Here is an 11151-nt window from a genome sequence, read left to right on the forward strand (position 1 = left end):
TACAAAAATTAAGTTGTCATTTCATCGAAGAGAAGCAAGACGTTATGCAAAAAGTAAATAAAAAAAATAGAAAAAAGGTTAAGAAAACATGAAATTCTTGATTATAGTAAGAAATGGAAGCAAGTAGGCCGAATAAGAGTTAGGCCTAAGAAACACGTGTTTAATTCCATGCTCGTAACTAAGTTAGTAAAACGAGAAATTGTTAATTGTGTTAGTAAGGACTAATTCAAAAGCTAACTTCCATAATAAAAAAGGCCAGTTTTTCTAAACTATTGCTCTCTGCAGTTTCTGGAAAATGGTTTATTACCCATGTAAGTTAATCTATCCAACAATATAGTTGTTGATTATGCCCATATTTATATACTCTTGTAAGCAGAGTGTATGCCTTCCTAATTGTATAGCTAAAGACCAGGAAAAAATTTAATAAAATGAAACTTATTGGCTAAGCCTATCTGCCTGTAACATTTTGATAGTTCATTTTTGTTTAGTTAGTAACAAATGAAGTGAAACAGTGTGGGTAAACAAACTTTAGTGGCTGGTAACCTACATTTCCAAGGTCGCTGAACTCTTTGTACATTGTGGCAGTGAAACGATGTTTTCAAATAGTCACAGCCTAGTAGTTAAAAGCGTGGAAAATATTTGGAAGTGGGGCTTTTAAACTAACCGCATTTACACGTTTATTGGGCGATAAATATTGGTAGCTTTACAGATAGGAAGTTTCTCTTGTCGCTCTGTAGGAAGTGCACAACATTAAGGCCACATTTAGGGTAATAAGGTCAAAACCCTCACTAGGGCTATCGTGAAATATTAGTAGGAAAGATCCGATTGCCTAATTAGTCCAATGCGACACAGAGAATGTAAACACACCCAATTGTTTATTTAGTGAGTGTGTAACGAATACGTGATATCAAGTTTAAGCAATGACCACTATTAGGCTTAGGACTTGTTCAATAGTGGAGTGAAATCCAGAGAGTGACCACAAAATCTTGCACGAATCTCAATTAAATAAAGACAATGATCCATATGCAGTGAGTACTAGTGACCTGCTACAAACCCTTGAACAGACATTAATTAAATACAAATACTAATCCATACGGAGTGTTTACTAGTGACCTGCTACAAACCCTTGAACAGACATTAATTAAATACAAATACTAATCCATACGGCGTGTTTACTAGTGACCTGCTACAAACCCTTGAACAGACATCAATTAAATGCAAATACTTATCCATACAGAGTGTTTACTAGTGACCTGCTACAAACCCTTGAACAGACATCAATAAAATACAAATACTAGTCCATACGGAGTGTTTACTAGTGACCTGCTACAAACCCTTGAACAGACACCAATAAAATTAAAGATACTAATCCATAAGAAGTGTTTACTAGTGACCTGCTACAAACCTTGAACAGACATCAATTAAATAAATATACTAATCCTACACGAAGTGTTTACTAGTGACCTGCTACAAACCCTTGAACAGACATCAATTAAATAAATATACTAATCCACACGAAGTGTTTACTAGTGACCTGCTACAAACCCTTGAACAGACATCAAGATGCTGATCGACGTGGAATGAATGCTGGAGAGTTGCTACAAAAACTCGTATGTCACCAGAAATAAAAACATCGATCTGTTGATCTACTTCCAGGCAGTTCGTCCTTATATTATAACGTTTTTATATATGTAGCTATGAATATATTGACGGTAAATTGTTTTCGTGCTACAAAACATTATCAAAGAAGATATAATAGGAAAGAGAGTAAGTTGTACGATCCAGTATTAGTAGGTATGTAAGCCCTCTGCTTTACACGTACTATTGTTACAACTTGTTTTCATAGTTTATCAATGTATGATAATGGAATAATGTGACAAGTGTTGTGTATTACTCCCCACATTCCACCCAAGTTGTCTGATCACCTTTTGGTTTCATCTTCAACATAACCACATACAGCCTCAAGAATGCTCTTATTAGTTCACGATATAGGCTAAGCCATTAATTCGTTGTATAGGCTAAGCCATCAGTTCGTGATCTAGGCTAAACCATTAATTCCTGATCTAGGCTAAACCATTAATTCCTGATCTAGGCTAAACCATTAGTTCGTGATCTAGGCTAACCCATTAGTTCATGATGTAGGCTAAGCCATGGTTGTGAGTGTTCCACTGACCTCTTTAACGTCCAGCTATCGTTTCACAACATTCGCTATATGCTTGGAGTAATTATTGTCCTATTGTCCTAGAAGATCAATTCCCACCCGATGCTCAGTATTACTGAGGGAATAACATGATGGATCAGCTTCTGTCTGTATTTGTCAACAGTCAATTTTTTGTAGACCACAGACACCATTAGGTGAGATAAAGCTCCATATTTTTACTAATCTCCCACCATACATTACTGTAGACGTTGTACATTGACTATGACACTAATCCCCATTACTGTAGACGTTATACATTGACTATGACACTAAATCCCCACCATACATTACTGTAGACGTTGTACATTGACTATGACACTAAATCCCCACCATACATTACTGTACACGTTGTACATTGACTATGACACTAAATCTCCACCATAGATTACTGTACTCGTTGTACATTGACTATGACACTAAATCCCCACCATACATTACTGTACACGTTGTACATTGACTATGACACTAATCCCACCATACATTACTGTACACGTTGTACATTGACTATGACACTAAATCCCACCATACATTACTGTACACGTTGTACATTGACTATGACACTAAATGCCCACTGTACACGTTGTACATTGACTATGACACTAAATCCTCACTATACATTACTGTACACGTTATACATTGACTATGACACTAAATCCCCACTATACATTACTGTACACGTTGTACATTGACTATGACACTAAATCCCCACCATACATTACTGTACACGTTGTACATTGACTATGACACTAAATCCCCACTGTACACGTTGTACATTGATCTCCTCTCGGTCATCTAACAAACTATCTTTCATGGTTGTCGAACAATTCGAACTTAGATTCACATGTAAAGAGCACACATCTCCTGCTTTGTGTATTCCAGTATCTGTAGGTCCTATGTCTATTTTAACATTTTGGTTTCATTACTTCTCACTGATGGTTTTCGTGCAGCTGCACGTTTATTTAAACCACTTTGTACAATTGTCACAATAACATTAGCTTGTAATCTTACAGCAAACTCTTCTATTTCGCAAAGAACATAACCCGAGAAATTTATACATATTTTCGTCCAAGTCTTGCAAACAGCTCCTCCTGAAACATGGAGTTTTATTTCAATTTTTCTCATGGAGTATCTCTATCCAACCAAAACCTTGATCTACATATGCTTCAAATGTGGTATTTTAGCTCTTAGAGATATGACTGGAACGCTCTTTTACTACTGGGCATAGAATATCTGCTTGTACTTTTATATGCTTTATATCAGCGTGGCATTTTCTGATTGGTTAGAATTGAACCAATCACAGTGCAACTACCAATACGTGACTATACTCTATTGTGGCTTATTTTCACAGAATGAAGAGGTAATTTTCTAGTAACATTTATTTTTATACCCTTTTTCCATATCGTTTCTACAATCATTTTCAATACTTTATCTTTTATATAGACATTATAAAAATTGGAAAACTGGTAACTGAGCTACAGAAACCCAGACAGTCTACATCTCTGCTTTTATTTTACATGGAGATATTAATTTTTCCACTTGTTTTTCGAGTTTGAAATAAAAAACTAAAATTTTATAAACAATTTACAGAATGTAAACTAGTGAAGGAAAAGCTCAAATTCGTTAATTATCCGCTGTTCTAAGAAAACACTTGCTTCATTTATCGAATTATAATATTTCCAGCCGTAACTTTTTTAATAATTTGCAGTTGTCGAATAAAAACCTACGCGATATAAATAAAGGAAGCGGAAGTGACGTAATAGTCGTAACCGATCAACAGTTGCTAAGATAAAAAAAAAAACTCGAAACATCATCAATAAGACAGAAGTTGCGTAACAATCGTAGCTGTTGATAAAAGTTTCAGTTGACCTTAGATGCTGCTGCATCATCGGTGATTCTCGAGCAGATTTTACCTAGTGGCGACAACCTCCACACCAGGTAGCAGTGAAAAACTAGAGAAAAAGCAGCACCACCACCGCCAAACTCATAGTGGGATTGTTGCTGGTCAAGTTTAGTAAAGATGTACAAAGTTCGTGTTTCATGTTGAAAATTAACTACCTACGTTTTAATTAAGATCCACAAGTACACATATTATACATTTTAGTGTTTAGTATAATACACTCTTAAATAAACAAATTATACACGTGTTGGTATAGAATATGTCAAATAATGTTTGGTTCGTTTGATTCAAAAACTAACTTGGTTTCAGATGCTTAACATAAATAAATTATAAACTAGTCGCTAGAACTAAAAATTTTGAAATGCTTATTGTTTTTATTAGTCATATAAAAGTAATAGCTCAAAAAGCTTGTGATGTTTGCAGCTTTATTTGGTTCATATAGTTGTGCGTATTGATTTAAGGTTTGTTTAAGAATACCTTTTTATTAGGCGTAACTCTTTTTGAAGACCAATAAATATTTCTGTTGTGTATGTTAATAAAGAAAATGAGACACTTAATAATAGCCTCGTCTTGATTCAAATCAACAAAACATTGTTTTAATTAATAAATGACAATTTTGCCCAGCAGATGGCGCAACCTCTACTAGTAACGATACTGTTCTTCTAATTAAATTATTTTCTAAAAAAAATCAATGTTGTACGAGTTAGGTTTGCTTAGAAATAAATAATTCTTTGTTGTCATTCTTTTTTTTAATATCTACTGACGTAGTTAATGTGCTAATACACTAGTATATTTTGCAACGTACGCTGTTATTTTTTTTATTTTTCGTTAATAAAGATAAGTATAAACTTTTCCATGGTTAAGCCTGAAGATCTTAGAGATATATAAAAGATGTATTAACATTTTAAAACCAACAAAAGCAGAAATAAAAGACAAATAAGCTTAATGTGATGGAGAATAAATTAACTAGCTTATCAAAACACAAACAGTATTGAAACTTAAACTAGCCAAAGTAAACTCCAATATAAACTATTGGCCACTCGGGATGAAGAGTTATTATAAACGGACTTTTCTCTACGTTAAAATATTTTTATTGCGAGATTGATTGAATTGTTGCCTGACGAAGTCTCTGGTAAGAGGGCCGGCGTTATGAGTCTTAAAAACAACTGGCTATTCGTGATATTAAACTGAATCAAAGAGCTTGACTACCCTTGATAAAAACAAAACTATTTTTTTCAACTGGACCAGAAGTGATAGAAAACTGAATTAAACAGATGGACTACTAGTGATAGAAAACTGGATTGAACAATTGTACTGCTAGTGATGGGAAATTGAATTAAACAGACTGACTTCTAATGATAGAGAGCTGGATTAAACAACTGTACTGCTAGTGATGGGAAATTGAATCAAACAGACGGACTTCTAGTGATAGAAAACTCAATAAAACAGATGGACTGCCACTACTTAAATAAACAGACGGAAAACTAGTGATGGAAAACTGAATCAAACAGACTGACCACAAGTGATAGAAACTGAACTAAACAGACGGACTACTAGTGCTAAAACTGAATTAAACAGTTGAACTAATAGTGATAGAAAACTAAATTAAACAGACGAACTACTAGTGATGGAAAACAGAATTAAACAGTTGGAATACTGGTGCTAAAATCTGAATTAAACTAATGGAATACTAGTGATGGAAAACTGAATTAAACAGACGGAATAGTAGTGATAGAAAACTGAATTAAACAGTTAGAATACTAGTAATAGAAACCTGAATTAAACAGATGGACTACTAGTGATTGAATACTGAATTAAACAGACAGACTACTAATGATGAAAAGTGAATTAAACAGTTGGAACACGAGTGATAGAAAACTAAATTAAACCGATGGACTACTAGTGATGGAAAACTGAATTAAACAGGTAGACTACTAGTGATAAAAACTGAATTAAATAGATGGACTACTAGTGATAGAAAACTGAATTAAAAAGATGGACTGCTTAGTAATAGAAAATCTAATCGTTAAAAATGAAATCTTTTATGAGAAAATAATAAAGACTTTGTTAAAGTAAAAAGAACTCACTATAAATGGTGTTTTAATGTATGATAAACCTATATTATTACAAACAACATGAGATATATGCGCATGAAATATTTGCATATAAATTATAAGCTCAGTTTCGAGAAGAAACAGGAAGATTTCCTGACATGTACAATAAATATATATATATGTATAAGTTTAGTTTTGTGTGTATAATAAAAGTTTTATTTTCTAGAGAATAAGCCATATGAATGCGATATTACACTGAGGAACGAACGCACGTAGGCCTAATCTCAGCTAAGCCTACTTCTTACTTAATATCTGGGGCCATTTCCAACGTTCCCTCATACTGATTTTTTCTTTCACGCTATTTTTTATGTTCCTAAGAATAGATAATTAGCAGTATAGGAAAGTCATCCATATAATATGGAATAGAATATCATGACAGAAAAACCGATTAGACACAACATTAATATTTCATAATGATCTCACAAATAGCATCAAGTGAAGGAAGAAAGCCATGTATTACAAAGAAATGGAAGAGTTATAACAGCAGAGTATTTACAAACTGTGATATTATTTCTATAACAAAGAATATCTATAATTAAAACAAATCTCTGAGCTATACCCTGAGAAACAATATATACTTTTTTGTTGTTGTTTTCTTTACGAAATATCTCCAAACAAACAGCAGCGTCTCATGAAGATTTAACAAGAATGTGGACTGACTCTGGATAACGAGAATAATACTATCATAAAAAAGGATGTTGACGAGAACAAGTTTCATCTATGTAGGGAATAATCCTGTCAGCATCTAGATTTCTCTGGGCTACTGGTTGAGTCATTGTCCTGTACTCTCTCCTCTAGGATGTTGTCACGGTAGCTGGACCACGCTATTTTATCGTCACCACTGAGTAGTTTGCAGGACATTGAACTTTGAATAATATGAAAAATTGTAACAATACAGCATAATTTAGTCAGGTTTCATGCTAACTGAACTGCAATATTTTAATATTAATGTTTCAAATTGAATAAAAACCATCCCATCTTTATATTAAAAACTGCTTTAGTTTACTGTTTACGTTGGCATAATTTTTATTTTACCTACACAAATAAATATGTTTGTTTTCAGAAGATTGAGTTATCTATTTTGTCCCCCGCGGGGAATCGAACCGAGTATTTTAGCGTAAACTTAACGCTGTTCCATCGGGTGAGAAATTGACAAATACCAAATAGAAAATTTTACGATACAATTAAGATGGTGTATTTCTTCTTCAAAAATCACAGACTCTTATTTTAATAACCATATTAAAAAGAAAAGCATTTAGTTAAAGTTTTAGATATTTTTACATATTATAATCAGAATATAGTATTGCATACGAACATTTTGACGTCAATGCCAAACATTATTTTCTACTCTTCTGTTACTTAATCCCAATTTCATAACAATTCAACAATAATGAATCCATCAACAATATTTTGTTTCACACATTTTGTATGTTTTTACTCTATTGGTCAATTATTTAATCGTACTTTTAGTAATTCAGCAACAATGAACTAATCAACAATATTTTGTGCTCAAACACTTTGCACGTTTATAATACTTATTCCAACTGTTTAATTCGGTTTTCCAACACTAGTAGTCCAACTGTTTGTTAGTAATTAAGCACAAAGCTACACAATGAGCTATCTGTGCTCTGCCCACCACGAGTTAGTCCAAATGTTCAATCAGTTTTCTATCACGAGTAGTCCAACTGTTTAATTAAGTTTTCCATCACTAGTAGTCCGTCTGTTTCATTCACTTTTCTGTCACTAGTAATCCCTCTGTTTAATTCAATTTGCTATCACTAGTAGTTCAACTGTTTGATTCAGTTTTTATCACTAGTAGTCAAATTGTAAAATTCAGTTTTCCATTACTAGTAGTTCGTCTGTTTAATTCAATTTGCTATTACTAGTAGTTCAATTGTTTGATTCAGTTTTTATCACTAGTAGTCAAATTGTAAAATTCAGTTTTCCATTACTAGTAGTTCGTCTGTTTAATTCAATTTGCTATCACTAGTAGTTCAACTGTTTGATTCAGTTTTTATCAGTAGTATTCCAACTGTTTAATTCGGTTTTCCAACAATAGTAGTCCAACTGTTCAATCAGTGTTTTACCACGAGTAGTCCAACTCTATAATTCAGTTTTCTATCAAATAAGTAGCCAATATTTTAAATTAAATTTTCCATCATTAGCAGACTGTTTAATTCAGTTTTCCAACAGTAGTAGTCCAACTGTTCAATCAGTTTTTACCACGAGTAGTCCAACTCTATAATTCAGTTTTCTATCACAAGTAGTCCGTTTCTTTAATTCACTTTTCAGTCACTAGTAGTCCCTCTGTTTAATTCAGTTTTCCATCACTAGTAGTCCGTATGTTTAATTCAGTTTTCTATCACTAGTAGTCCCTCTGTTTAATTCAGTTTTCCATCACTAGTAGTCCGTATGTTTACTTCAGTTTTCTATCTCTACTATTCCAGGTAGAATAGTAAGTTGTTGTTGTTGTTTTATCAAGTGTAGTCAAGCTGTTTGTTTCAGTTTAATATCACGAGTAGCCAGTTGTTTATGTTTGAGTCCGATAAGGATGGTATCATTCGTTTGTTTGTTGGGTACCATCTCTTTTAACGATATTTTCGACCATAATTCCAATATTACCTCATGAGCTTCGGCCAGCTTAGGCGATTTAGGCTAGTCCTAAATCCACACACTGAGCTAATAATGCAAAATAATCATCATAGTAAAATATGAAAAAATAATGTATATATATAATTATTTTAATCAGTATTGTAAATGAAACTAATGTTATTGAAAGAAAATTATATAATTTATTTACAAAACACATATAAATAAGCGTTTCTTTATGCATTACCATCGATTCCTTGTCCGTTTAAAAGCACATTGACTAACAGGTTTGGCTTGAAGGTATATTTATCAGAAACCTCAGTTTGATTTCTGTTCAAAATTTAATTATTCAATAATTACTTCTTTCTTTTCATGAACAGCCTAAACTTTGTGTTTAGTTTTTTATTTATCAGCGTAGGAAATAGAATTAAAATTTTCTACCTGAACGGCACTTTAAGGGAACGGAGGTTAAACGCACAGATCTAAGACTCCCTAAGGCTGAGGTAAGGCCATCCTTGATTTAGAAATACTGACCAGAGGGAGGATAGGCAGTCATTAACCTCCACTGCCATGAGGACTAAGTCCAATTCTTTAAACTGAACAACGGCATTGGCTAGCACTTTCATAATGTGCCTGCAGCTGAAAGTTAGAGCTTGTTTCACTAGCACCACGCTTCGAACCGTTGAACTACCAATACACAGGCCGACACTCTAACCAATAGGTCACATCCGGCCCATAAATATTGTTTATTGTCTACGTACTGAATCTTTTCTTGACTACGTTATGAGCCTGAAAAGCTGTAGAATATTAAAAAGTATTTTTCTCTATACTTGTAATAAAAACTGTGCGTATTTAAGAATATATATGTATTGTTAATACCTTGCACGTTCATGAACCAAAGTTTAAAACTTAGTATCGGAGAAACGATAGTTGTTAATGCAGAATTTGGTACTTTTATAACTATTACACTGCCCTACAAGGCCCACACCAGGTTATCATCATGTAACACTGCCTTACAAGGCCTACAATCATAATATTGTAACACTGCCCTATAAAGCCCACAATTATAATATTGTAACACTGCCTTACAAGGCCTATAATCATAATATTGTAACACTGCCCTATAAGGCCCGCAATTATAATATTGTAACACTGCTCTACAAGGCCCACACCTAGTTGTCATATTGTAACATTGCTCTATAAAGCCCACAATTATAATATTGTAACACTGCCCTACAAGGCCCACACTCAGTTATCGTAATGTAACACTACCCTACAAGGCCTACAATAATAATATTGTAACACTGCCTTATAAGGCTCAGAATTATAATATTGCAACACTGCCCTTTAAGGCCCACAATTATAATATTGTAACACTGCTCCAAAATACCCTCACCTAGTTATCATAATGTAGCACTGTCCTACAAAGCCCACACCCAGTTATCATAATGTAACATTGCCCTGAAAGATCCATAATTAGAATAATGTAATACTGCCCTAAAAGGCCTACACCTAGCTATAATAATGTAACACTGCCCTACAACTCCATGGAAAATGATCATAATATAACGCATCATCTTAAGAAGCTCATACCCATTTATCTTTTTTGTAATATATTGCCCTACAAGGCCCACACCCAGTTATCATAATGTAACGTACTACTCTACAAGGCCCACACCCAGTTATCATAATGTAACGTACTACTCTACAAGACCCACACAAGTACAGCAGTTTGATCTTTTTATTGCTGATGTCCATTTGTATCATCATCTCAAATATTGTTGTTTTTTAGCAAAATTAGGGTTATTTCTAATTTGAACACATCCTGTTTTACATGAATATCCTCAAGTTTTGAAAGCTTAACGTCGATACTGGACTGTCACGTGAGTTGTAAACTATAGAAGTCCTTTAGTATGTTATTTCACTTCAAAGGTTTTTCTTTGTTTGAAGTGAAGCACAAAGCTGCAAAATTGGCTAGCTGTGCTCTGCCCACCACGAGTATCGAAACCCGGTTTCTAACGTCTGCAAACATACCGCTATGCCACTAGGGGACAGTTTTTCTTTGAAGTATAAAACAAGTCAGCTACATACCATAATTTTGATTTCCTGTATTTAAACACTAGCATTCTCAATGTTACTGTTAAAGCAACGCGGATTATAATAAGTAGTGATTTTACTCAGATAACGCCAGGTGTCACCTCGGAATATAACATCCTAGATGCACATGCAAAAACATATGTAGATAGGTAAGATAAATCGGCAGATGTATATACAGACAAATAGGCAGATTTTGTTAAACAAGACCGATGTCTGTAGGTTTACTTTCTTCTTAGAATTCTTCTCAAGAAGTC

Source organism: Limulus polyphemus, unplaced genomic scaffold (genome assembly GCF_000517525.1).
Source record: "Limulus polyphemus unplaced genomic scaffold, Limulus_polyphemus-2.1.2 Scaffold468, whole genome shotgun sequence".
In the NCBI taxonomy this organism is placed as follows: Eukaryota; Metazoa; Arthropoda; class Merostomata; order Xiphosura; family Limulidae; genus Limulus; species Limulus polyphemus.